The following is a 10,452-nucleotide window of genomic DNA, read 5'->3' on the forward strand; positions in this document are numbered from 1 at the left end:
CCCGGTCGCAGAGAGGAGTACGCAACCTCGACCGCACTTTCCCTGCAGGCTTCCTTCCGACTCGAAGTCCTGCGGCGGTCTCAACGAGGTGCCACATCCTCAATGCAGTCGGTCGCCCCCGTTTCGGTTGGGCTCTGGCACGACGGTCGCCACCGTCTCGCCCTTGAGTGGCCGCTGTTGGCGCTCGCTGTGAGGTGTTCAGCGTGCTGTCCGTGTTGCCGACGCGGTCAAAACGAGTCGACGGCTCACGTTCCCTTGTGCGCCGAAGGCTCTCTTGATATGTGATCCGACCCTCAGACAGACGAAGCCAAGGGAAGACCCAAGGCCGCAATGTGCGTTCAAAGAATCAGTGCTCAGTGTGTCCTGCAATTCACACCAAGTCTCGCAGCTGGCTGCGTTCTTCATCGACCCGAGAACCGAGTGATCCACCGCTTAGAGTCGTGAAAAAGTGTTTGTTCAATTCCGTACAGTCAAAACCAAACGTTTCTGGCACTCGGCCAAACAGTGGCCAAGAAGGGCGCTTTTCAGCGCACGCTTGGACTCCAAAACTCTGCCGCGCCTTTTTCGGCTGCCGCAAATCGAGCAAACGGTGTGTTTCGGACGGCGTTTCGCTTTCGCTACTTGCGAGTGCTTTCGTGGTCCACCCCTCTATAAATACTCGGGAGGCGTCGAAGCCGGTTCTCCAAGCCGGACCCGTAGGTATCGTTGTGTGCTCGCTCTCATTGGCCCGCCTAACCAGAAAATGCCTGCGGTACACCCATTTGGATAAGAGTGCACGCAGATGCGGGCCTCGACGGCTACACATTTCCTCGGGCGGCCGCCTCCCGGCCTCCGTGGAGCGCGGGATGCACGGTCCCATCGACAAGCCTCTCCCGTTTTTACCGTGGCGTCGCGGTTCACCACGGCAGGCGGGTCGGTCTCCTCCGCATAAAAAGGGGGACCCCCGCTTTTTGTTCCACGAAATCGCACAAGCTTTTTTCGCATCCACGGTTTGCCACCGCACACCAAAATGCCGATCCGGCTGCCTACTTTAGCCAACAGGTGGAGCCAGGCGCGCCGTACTTGCGCGGCACTTCCCACGTCCACCGAAGTCGGTGCCAAGGACCACTTTCGGCGCCGGAGCCGCGTACGAGCCTACTCGAGGCGGAAGAACGAAGCCAGCAAGGGCCTGGCCGCAAGTGCGTTCAATTGTCGGGACGTCCAAGTCCCTCGTTCTTCCGTGCTTCCTCTTTCGGCAAGTCGTTGCGGCACCTTCCCAAAGCGCGCAGACCCGCTAATCGCGACGAGCGCGACGTGGCCGTGCCGCCTTTCCCTCGGCAGCAAGCAAAACGCCTGGCAACGTCGACGCTCCCCTAACCGCGATCTCGCACCGTGTTTCGTGTGGCGAATTCAAAAGCCGGCCGGCGCTGCTGCAACCATTACGGTCGGTACGCATACGCCGCGGAGGGCGGGACGGTCATCGGAGCGTGCGGTTCCTCCATCGAGTACTGCGCACCTCGGCCGTCGCATCGCCGTGCCATGACCGGCCGCGCGTCAACGCGAACCGGTGCCAGCGAGATCCCTCGCCTGCAAGAACCGACCGGCAGCCTCCGTCACCCGAGGACGCGGAGGCGCTTGCCGCGGACGGCGGGACGGTATGCACTGGTGCACAGCGGACCCGTCACATCGCCAGTTCCTTGACCGACCGCCGACGCTTGTGCCGTTCCTCTCGTACTTGGCAGTCGCCGCGCGATTGTCGGGTCTCGTTCTTGCACGCTCGAACGGTCGGGAGGGCACTCGGCTGGCGTTTCGGGAACGCGCAGCCTCGCCTTCTACCGACGTAACCACGACTCGCCGTTCGCGCTCCGCCGCTCCTGTTTACAGTACTAGGCGGTCCCGCAGCGGTCGGGTCGCGCATTTCGAGCGCTTCGAGCCACGGTGCAGTGGCGGGTCGAAAGCCGACCTATGAGTGCGTTGCGCCGTTTGTACCCGCGTCCGCCACCTGGCCGACCGTCCAAGGTCGCGGTGTTGGCGTCCGCTGGGCGCAACAATTTGTCACGGGGTGCCGCTCCACATTCAGGCAGCCCCGTGGGGAAAAGCCGACCCCGCGTCCAAACGGGGTCAGCGGCAGAAAGTGTCGGGCGCAGACGCAGCTGAGGCGCTCACCCTTCACAATCCGTTAATGATCCTTCCGCAGGTTCACCTACGGAAACCTTGTTACGACTTTTACTTCCTCTAAATGATCAAGTTTGGTCATCTTTCCAACAGACCGGCGCAACCGAAAGGCCGCGCCGGACATCGGTCCGAAGACCTCACTAAATCATTCAATCGGTAGTAGCGACGGGCGGTGTGTACAAAGGGCAGGGACGTAATCAACGCGAGCTTATGACTCGCGCTTACTGGGAATTCCTCGTTCAAGGGGAACAATTGCAAGCCCCTATCCCAATCACGAAAGAAGTTCCACGGGTTACCCAGTCTTTTCAGACAGGGATAAAGACACGCTGCTTCCTTCAGTGTAGCGCGCGTGCGGCCCCGGACATCTAAGGGCATCACAGACCTGTTATTGCTCTGTTTCGTGCGGCTAGGAGCCGCTTGTCCCTCTAAGAAGGTTGTAAGGTGCTGGGAACCCCGCACCTATTTAATAGGCTAGAGTCTCGTTCGTTATCGGAATTAACCAGACAAATCGCTCCACCAACTAAGAACGGCCATGCACCACCATCCACCGAATCAAGAAAGAGCTCTCAATCTGTCAATCCTCCCAGTGTCCGGGCCGGGTAAGTTTTCCCGTGTTGAGTCAAATTAAGCCGCAGGCTCCACTCCTGGTGGTGCCCTTCCGTCAATTCCTTTAAGTTTCAGCTTTGCAACCATACTTCCCCCGGAACCCAAATACTTTGGTTTCCCGGAAGCTGCCCGCCGAGTCATTTGAGTAACTCAGGCGGATCGCTGGTTGGCATCGTTTATGGTCAGAACTAGGGCGGTATCTGATCGCCTTCGAACCTCTGACTTTCGTTCTTGATCAATGAAAACATTCTTGGCAAATGCTTTCGCAGTAGTTCGTCTTGCGACGGTCCAAGAATTTCACCTCTAGCGCCGCAATACGAATGCCCCCGTCCGTCCCTCTTAATCATTACCTCGTATTCCAAAAACCAACAGAACAGAAACGAGGTCTTGTTCTATTATTCCATGCAAGTTTATTCAGGCGACTCGCCTGCGTTGAGCACTCTAATTTTTTCAAAGTAAAAGCACCGGCCATCTCGAGGCACACAATGAAGTGCACCAAGAAAGAACCGGCATGATGTTCAGTCCGAGCCGTCGCATCGGGTAGATGCACTACTCGTCTGGAACTGAGATCCAACTACGAGCTTTTTAACCGCAGCAGCTTTAGTATACGCTATTGGAGCTGGAATTACCGCGGCTGCTGGCACCAGACTTGCCCTCCAATTGATCCTCGTTAAAGGATTTAGAGTGTACTCATTTCAATTACGGGGCCTCAAAAGAGTCCCGTATTGTTATTTTTCGTCACTACCTCCCCGTGCCGGGAGTGGGTAATTTGCGCGCCTGCTGCCTTCCTTGGATGTGGTAGCCGTTTCTCAGGCTCCCTCTCCGGAATCGAACCCTGATTCTCCGTTACCCGTAACAACCATGGTAAGCAAGTAACCTACCATCGAAAGTTGATAAGGCAGACACTTGAAAGAAACGTCGCCGGCTCGTGGCCATGCGATCAGCACAAAGTTATCCAGAGTCACCACACAATACGGGCCGAAACCCGATCGATCTTGGTCTAATAAAAGCACCCGTTACCCAAAGGGCTCCAGGCTCACTGCATGTATTAGCTCTAGAATTGCCACAGTTATCCAAGTAGGAAGAAACGATCTAAGGAACCATAACTGATTTAATGAGCCATTCGCGGTTTCGCCTTATTTCGGCATGTACTTAGACATGCATGGCTTAATCTTTGAGACAAGCATATGATTACTGGCAGGATCAACCAGGTAATCGTTCGACTGCGCGTCCGTCCTCGCCTTCGGCGGGCCGGACGCAGTCTGTGTGCGGCGGAGGCCACCTTCAGGCGCCCCAACACGCTTATTTTGCACTCCGAGATGACGGCGTTCGAGCTCGCTACGGCACAACCTTCCCGAAAGACGAGTGGGAGCCGTGCGGCAAGAAGCACGTTCATGCTCGCTCTTTTTCGTTGCATCGACTCGGTCGCGCCGTGCGGGTTGCCCAAGCCCGCTGCACTGTCGGTGGACCGGCCGGAACTAGCAACGGAGCCGAGACTGCAAAGCCGCCAGACGACGGGTCACGCCCGCGTCTTCGGCGCTTTCGCATCTGAATCGCCCGAGGACGACACGGAACACACCTCGATATCGTGGTAAAACGGCACCGTCCGACAACCAGCCCCTAACGCATCAAGCGGATGAGGCTGCAGACGACTGCCGTGGATTCCCCTGGAGCAGACCCGAGGACACGCTTGACGAGGCCGAAGCCCGCCGCATATCAGACACCCGGTCGCTTTCGCGTACGCCGCTCACGAGAACCCCCACATAATAGCAGCGATAAGTACCCAGACCTCCTTGGGCACTAATACGAGCGTACTCGAGAAAATTTCACCGCGGGTGTGCCCCGAAACGTGTGGCACGTTGAGCGTGCCACAAGTCTACGTCGCTCTCAAACCCGCCGAGGTCGTAGAATTTGCGACCCTACTCACGAAATTCCCACCGAGGATACGGCCGCAAACGTACCGCACCTTGGGTAGGCCACGAGTTTGTGCAACACTACGCTGACGGCACAGCACCGAGGTCGTGCGCGCACGCACGGGAAAATTCCGCCGCGGTTTCTGCCGAAAACGTGAGGCACCACGACTCTCCGCAAGTTCGCGTCGACTGCGAAAGACCGAAGTCGTGAACGACGTGTCCGCTACTCGCCGCCGACACGCTGGACACCAAACGTACAACGACTCGACGGCGTCGTAGAGGCCCACGACGCGGTTTTCCTTAACGACGTCTCGGCGTGGCACCGACAGGTTAGAACGGCCGACCAACGTTCCCTGTCCGCCGTTCGGCTCAGTCGAAGGGCTCGGCGACTTCGGCAACGCTGCGAAGCCGCACGGTGACGCACGCCATGTCCCCATTTTTTTTTTCTTTCTGCGTCTGCCGGGGTGCCCCTATAATAGCAGCGATAAGCACCCAGACCGCCGTGGGTCGCTCGCCCCGGCTGACGTGGTTTTTCGTACTCCTGCGGCGGTCGCCGTCAAGCACGTCCAAATACGCTACTTTCGTGGGCGCATTCACGCTCTTTCGCTTCGCCGGAGTGCCAGCACTCACTCTGCCAAAAACGGCGAACATCCGAGCGGCGGTTCCCACTTTTGCGTCGGCGTCGCAAACCCCGCCCCGGCAGACGAGGTTTGCCGTACTCGTGCGACGGTGGCCGGCGGGCACGTCGAAAGACGCCGATATCGTGCGCGAATTGGCGCACCTTGGCTTCACCGGAGTGCCGCCACTGACTCCTCCAAAAACGGCGAAGATCCGAGCGGCGCTTCCCACTTTCGCATCGGCGTCCCGAACTCCGCCCCGGCTGACGCGGTTTACCGTACTCGTGCGACGGTCGCCGGCGAGCACGTGGAAAGACGCCGATATCGTGCCCGAATCGGCTCCGTTCGGCTTCGCCGGAGTGCCAGCACTGGCTCGGCGAAAGACGACGAACATCCGAGCGACGGTTCTCACTATTGCGTACGCGTCGCAAACCCCGCCCCGGCAGACGCACTTTGCCGTACTCGTGCGACGGTCGCCGGCGAGCACGTAGAAAGACGCCGATATCGTGCCGGAATCGGCCCCGTTTGGCTTCGCCGGAGTGCCAGCACTCACTCGGCCACAAACGGCGAACATCCGAGCGGCGGTTCCCACTTAGCCGTCGGCGTCCCGAACTCCGCCCCGGCAGACGCGGTTGCCGAGCTCGTGCGACTAGCGACCGCGAAGCCGTCTCGCGACGCCGCTTTCGTGCGCGGCTCCCACTGCGACCTGGGTCACCCGAGGTCGACGAGCAAGAAAGAATGTCGAAAAAAAATTTTTTTTTTTTTTGCGTCTGCCGGGGTGCCCCTATAATAGCAGCGATAAGCACCCAGACCGCCATGGGTCGCTCGCCCCGGCTGACGTGGTTTTTCGTTTTCCTGCGGTGGTCGTCGTCAAGCACGTCCAAACACGCCACTTTCGTGGGCGCATTCGCGCTCTTTCGCTTCGCCGGAGTGCCAGCACTCACTCTGCCAAAAACGGCGAACATCCTAGTGGCGGTTCCCACTTTTGCGTCGGCGTCGCCAACCCCACCCCGGCATACGCGGTTTGCCGTACTCGTGCGGCGGTGGCCGGCGGGCACGTCGAAAGACACCGATATCGTGCGCGAGTCGATGCTTCTTGGTCTCGCAGGAGGGCCGCCACTCACTCCTGCAAAAACGGCGAAGATCCGAGCGGCGCTTCCCACTTTTTCGTCGGCATCGCAAACCTCGCCCCGGCAGACGCGCTTTGCCGTACTCGTGCGACGGTCGCTGGCGAGCACGTCGAAATACGCCGATATCGTGCCCGAATCGGCCCCGTTTCGCTTCGCCGGAGTGCCAGCACTCACTCGGCCAAAAACGGCGAACATCCGAGCAGCGGTACCCACTTAGCCGTCGGCATCCCGAACTCCGCGCCGGCTGACGCGGTTGCCGAGCTCGTGCGACTAGCGACCGCGAACGCGTCTCGCGACGCCGCTTTCGTGCGCGGCTCCCATTGCGACCTGGGTTACCCGAGCTCGACCAGCAAAAAAGAAGGTCGAAAAAAAATTTTTTTTTTCTGCGTCTGCCGGGGTGCCCCTATAATAGCAGCGATAAGCACCCAGACCGCCGTGGGTCGCTCGCCCCGGCTGACGTGGTTTTTCGTACTCCTGCAGCGGTCGCCGTCAAGCACGTCCAAATACGCCACTTTCGTGGGCGCTTTCGCGCTCTTTCGCGTCGCCGGTGTGCCAGCACTCACTCTGCCAAAAACGGCGAACATCCTAGTGGCGGTTCCCACTTTTGCGTCGGCGTCGCCAACCCCGCCCCGGCATACGCGGTTTGCCGTACTCGTGCGGCGGTGGCCGGCGGGCACGTCGAAAGACACCGATATCGTGCGCGAGTCGATGCTTCTTGGTCTCGCAGGAGGGCCGCCACTCACTCCTGCAAAAACGGCGAAGATCCGAGCGGCGCTTCCCACTTTTTCGTCGGCATCGCAAACCTCGCCCCGGCAGACGCGCTTTGCCGTACTCGTGCGACGGTCGCCGGCGAGCACGTCGAAATACGCCGATATCGTGCCCGAATCGGCCCCGTTTCGCTTCGCCGGAGTGCCAGCACTCACTCGGCCAAAAACGGCGAACATCCGAGCAGCGGTACCCACTTAGCCGTCGGCATCCCGAACTCCGCGCCGGCTGACGCGGTTGCCGAGCTCGTGCGACTAGCGACCGCGAACGCGTCTCGCGACGCCGCTTTCGTGCGCGGCTCCCATTGCGACCTGGGTTACCCGAGCTCGACCAGCAAAAAAGAAGGTCGAAAAAAAATTTTTTTTTTCTGCGTCTGCCGGGGTGCCCCTATAATAGCAGCGATAAGCACCCAGACCGCCGTGGGTCGCTCGCCCCGGCTGACGTGGTTTTTCGTACTCCTGCAGCGGTCGCCGTCAAGCACGTCCAAATACGCCACTTTCGTGGGCGCTTTCGCGCTCTTTCGCGTCGCCGGTGTGCCAGCACTCACTCTGCCAAAAACGGCCAACATCCGAGCGGCGGTTCCCACTTTTGCGTCGGCGTCGTAAACCCCGCCCCGGCAGACGCGGTTTGCCCTACTCGTGCGACGGTCGCCGGCGAGCGCGTCGAAAGACGCCGATATCGTGCGCTAATTGGCGCTCCTTGGCTTCTCCGGAGTGCCGCCACTCACTCCTCCAAAAACGGCGAAGATCCGAGCGGCGTTCTCCACTTTCGCATCGGCGTCCCGAACTCCGCCCGGGCTGACGCGGTTTACCGTACTCGTGCGACGGTCGCCGCCGGGCACGTCGAAAGACGCCGATATCGTGCCGTAATCGGCCCCGTTTGGCTTCGCCCGAGTGCCAGCACTCACTCGGCCAAAAACGGCGAACATCCGAGCAGCGTTTCCCACTTTCGCATCGGCGTCCCGAAGCCCGCCCCGGCAGACGCGGTTTGCCCTACTCGAGCGACGGTCGCCGGCGATCACGTCGAAAGGCGCCGAATTCGTGCACGAATTGATGCTTCTTGGTCTCGCAGGAGGGCCGCCACTCACTCCTGCAAAAACGGCGAAGATCCGAGTTGCGCTTCCCACTTTTTCGTCGGCGTCCCGAACTACGCCCCGGCTGACGCGGTTTACCGTACTCGTGCGACGGTCGCCGGCGGGCACTTCAAAATACGCCGATTTCGTGGGCGCATTCACGCTGTTTCGCTTCCCCGGAGTGCCAACACTCACTCTGCCGAAAGCGGCGATCATCCGAGCGGCGGTTCCCACTTTTGCGTCGGCTTCGCAAACGGCGCCCCGGCAGACGCGCTCGTGCGACGTACTCGTGCGACGGTCGCCGGCGAGCACGTCGAAAGACGCCGATATCGTGCTCGAATCGACCCCGTTTCGCTTCGCCGGAGTGCTGCCAGTCACGGCGCAGAAAACGGCGAACAAGTGTTTTTTTTTTTTTTCCTAGAATTTGTGTTATAGAAGGCACATTTGATATCGGACGATAATTTTCAACTTTATCACGCGCACCGATTTTCGTGTAGAGGTTTGCAAGTTTATGGGAATTTCTCCACTTGGAATAATGCGATTTAGTAGTACTACGAGAACTTCATGGATGTACTCAAGGGTACGGGGCAAGTCAGTTACGTCAACACCTGCAGATTTTTTACACTTCAAACTGAAAATTGTTGGTTGTGAGTCCTCGTGTGATATTAAAGGCCGATTCGCTAACACATAGAACAAAGAAAGAAAGGAAGAAAAAACGCCCGCGCTCGCTCAAGAAACCTGGGTTCGCAACAAGTGGCAACAACAAGCAACCGAGCGAGTGCGCCAAAACCCGTGGCGGCCGAACAAACGCGAAGTCCCAACCGCGTCAGCCGGGGCGGCACGGGACAGGAAAAATCACTTCAGCCGGGGCGGCGGGGCACCGAATAAACCTCGTCACCTCGTCGCAGGATAAAAGAGGAAACAAAAAGTCTAAACAGCGTCTGCTGGAGCGAATGCGTAATAAAACAACAACAACAACAAAAAAAAACACCCGCGCTCAAGAAGTCTGCAATCCTCACAAAAGGCGACTGTGACCGAGCAGCGTCAGCCGGGGCCGTGCGGAAACGGAAAAACCGCGACTACCGGGGCGTCGAGGCACCGAAAAATCCACTTCAGCCGCGGCGAAAAAAAAAAACAAAAAGAAAGACGGAGGGGGGGGGGGAACCACGTCTGCCGGGGCGAAGGAAAAAAAAAACGCGTCTGCCGGGGCGAGCCCGGGTGCGGCACCACCGGGAAAACTGTGGCAAACAGACATGGCGATCGAGTGAGTGGGCCGCCAGCCAGGCTCAGCCAAAAAGTGCAAAGTCCGAACTGCGTCAGCCGGGGCGGCAAAAACCGCGTCAGCCGGGGCGGCGCAAAAAACCGCGTCTGCCGGGGCGGCACGAAACCGCGTCAGCCGGGGCGGGGCGAAAACTGCGTCAGCCGGGGCGAAAGAAAAAAAAACGCGTCTGCCGGGGCAAGCCCGGGTGCGGCACCACCGGGAAAACTGTGGCAAACAGACATGGCGATCGAGTGAGTGGGCCGCCAGCCAGGCACAGCCGAAAAGTGCAAAGTCCGAACCGTGTCAGCCGGGGCGACGCAAAAACTGCGTCAGCCGGGGCGGCGCGAAAACCGCGTCAGCCGGGGCGGCACGAAACCGCGTCAGCCGGGGCAGCGCGAAAACTGCGTCAGCCGGGGCGGCGCGAAAACCTCGTCAGCCGGGGCGAGCGAAAAGGGGGGGGGGAACCACGTCTGCCGGGGCGAAAGAAAAAAAAAACGCGTCTGCCGGGGCGAGCCCGGGTGCGGCACCACCGGGAAGACTGTGGCAAACAGACATGGCGATCGAGTGAGTGGGCCGCCAGCCAGGCTCAGCCCAAAAAGTGCTAAGTCCGAACTGCGTCAGCCGGGGCGGCAAAAACCGCGTCAGCCGGGGCGGCGCGAAAACCGCGTCTGCCGGGGCGGCGCGAAAACTGCGTCAGCCGGGGCGAGCCCGGGTGCGGCACCACCGGGAAAACTGTGGCTAACAGACATGGCGATCGAGTGAGTGGGCCACCAGCCAGGCTCAGCCAAAAAGTGCCAAGTCCGAACTGCGTCAGCCGGGGCGGCAAAAACCGCGTCAGCCGGGGCGGCGCAAAAAAACCGCGTCTGCCGGGGCGGCACGAAACCGCGTCAGCCGGGGCGGCGCGAAAACTGCGTCAGCCGGGGCGAAAGAAAAA

The 10,452-nt window shown here is 59.9% G+C and overlaps 2 non-coding genes across 2 annotated transcripts; both read right to left on the minus strand.

Annotated features, from left to right (window-relative positions):
• Nucleotides 1-287: 287 nt before the first annotated feature.
• LOC142790616 (5.8S ribosomal RNA) lies at nucleotides 288-440 on the minus strand. The gene has a single exon (XR_012889646.1). It is a non-coding gene; the product is annotated as a 5.8S ribosomal RNA (ribosomal RNA).
• A 1,719-nt stretch (nucleotides 441-2,159) lies between these two features.
• On the minus strand, nucleotides 2,160-3,974 carry LOC142790694 (small subunit ribosomal RNA). The gene has a single exon (XR_012889707.1). It is a non-coding gene; the product is annotated as a small subunit ribosomal RNA (ribosomal RNA).
• Between the last annotated feature and the right edge of the window lie 6,478 nt (nucleotides 3,975-10,452).

Source organism: Rhipicephalus microplus, unplaced genomic scaffold (genome assembly GCF_043290135.1).
Source record: "Rhipicephalus microplus isolate Deutch F79 unplaced genomic scaffold, USDA_Rmic scaffold_117, whole genome shotgun sequence".
NCBI lineage: Eukaryota > Metazoa > Arthropoda > Arachnida > Ixodida > Ixodidae > Rhipicephalus > Rhipicephalus microplus.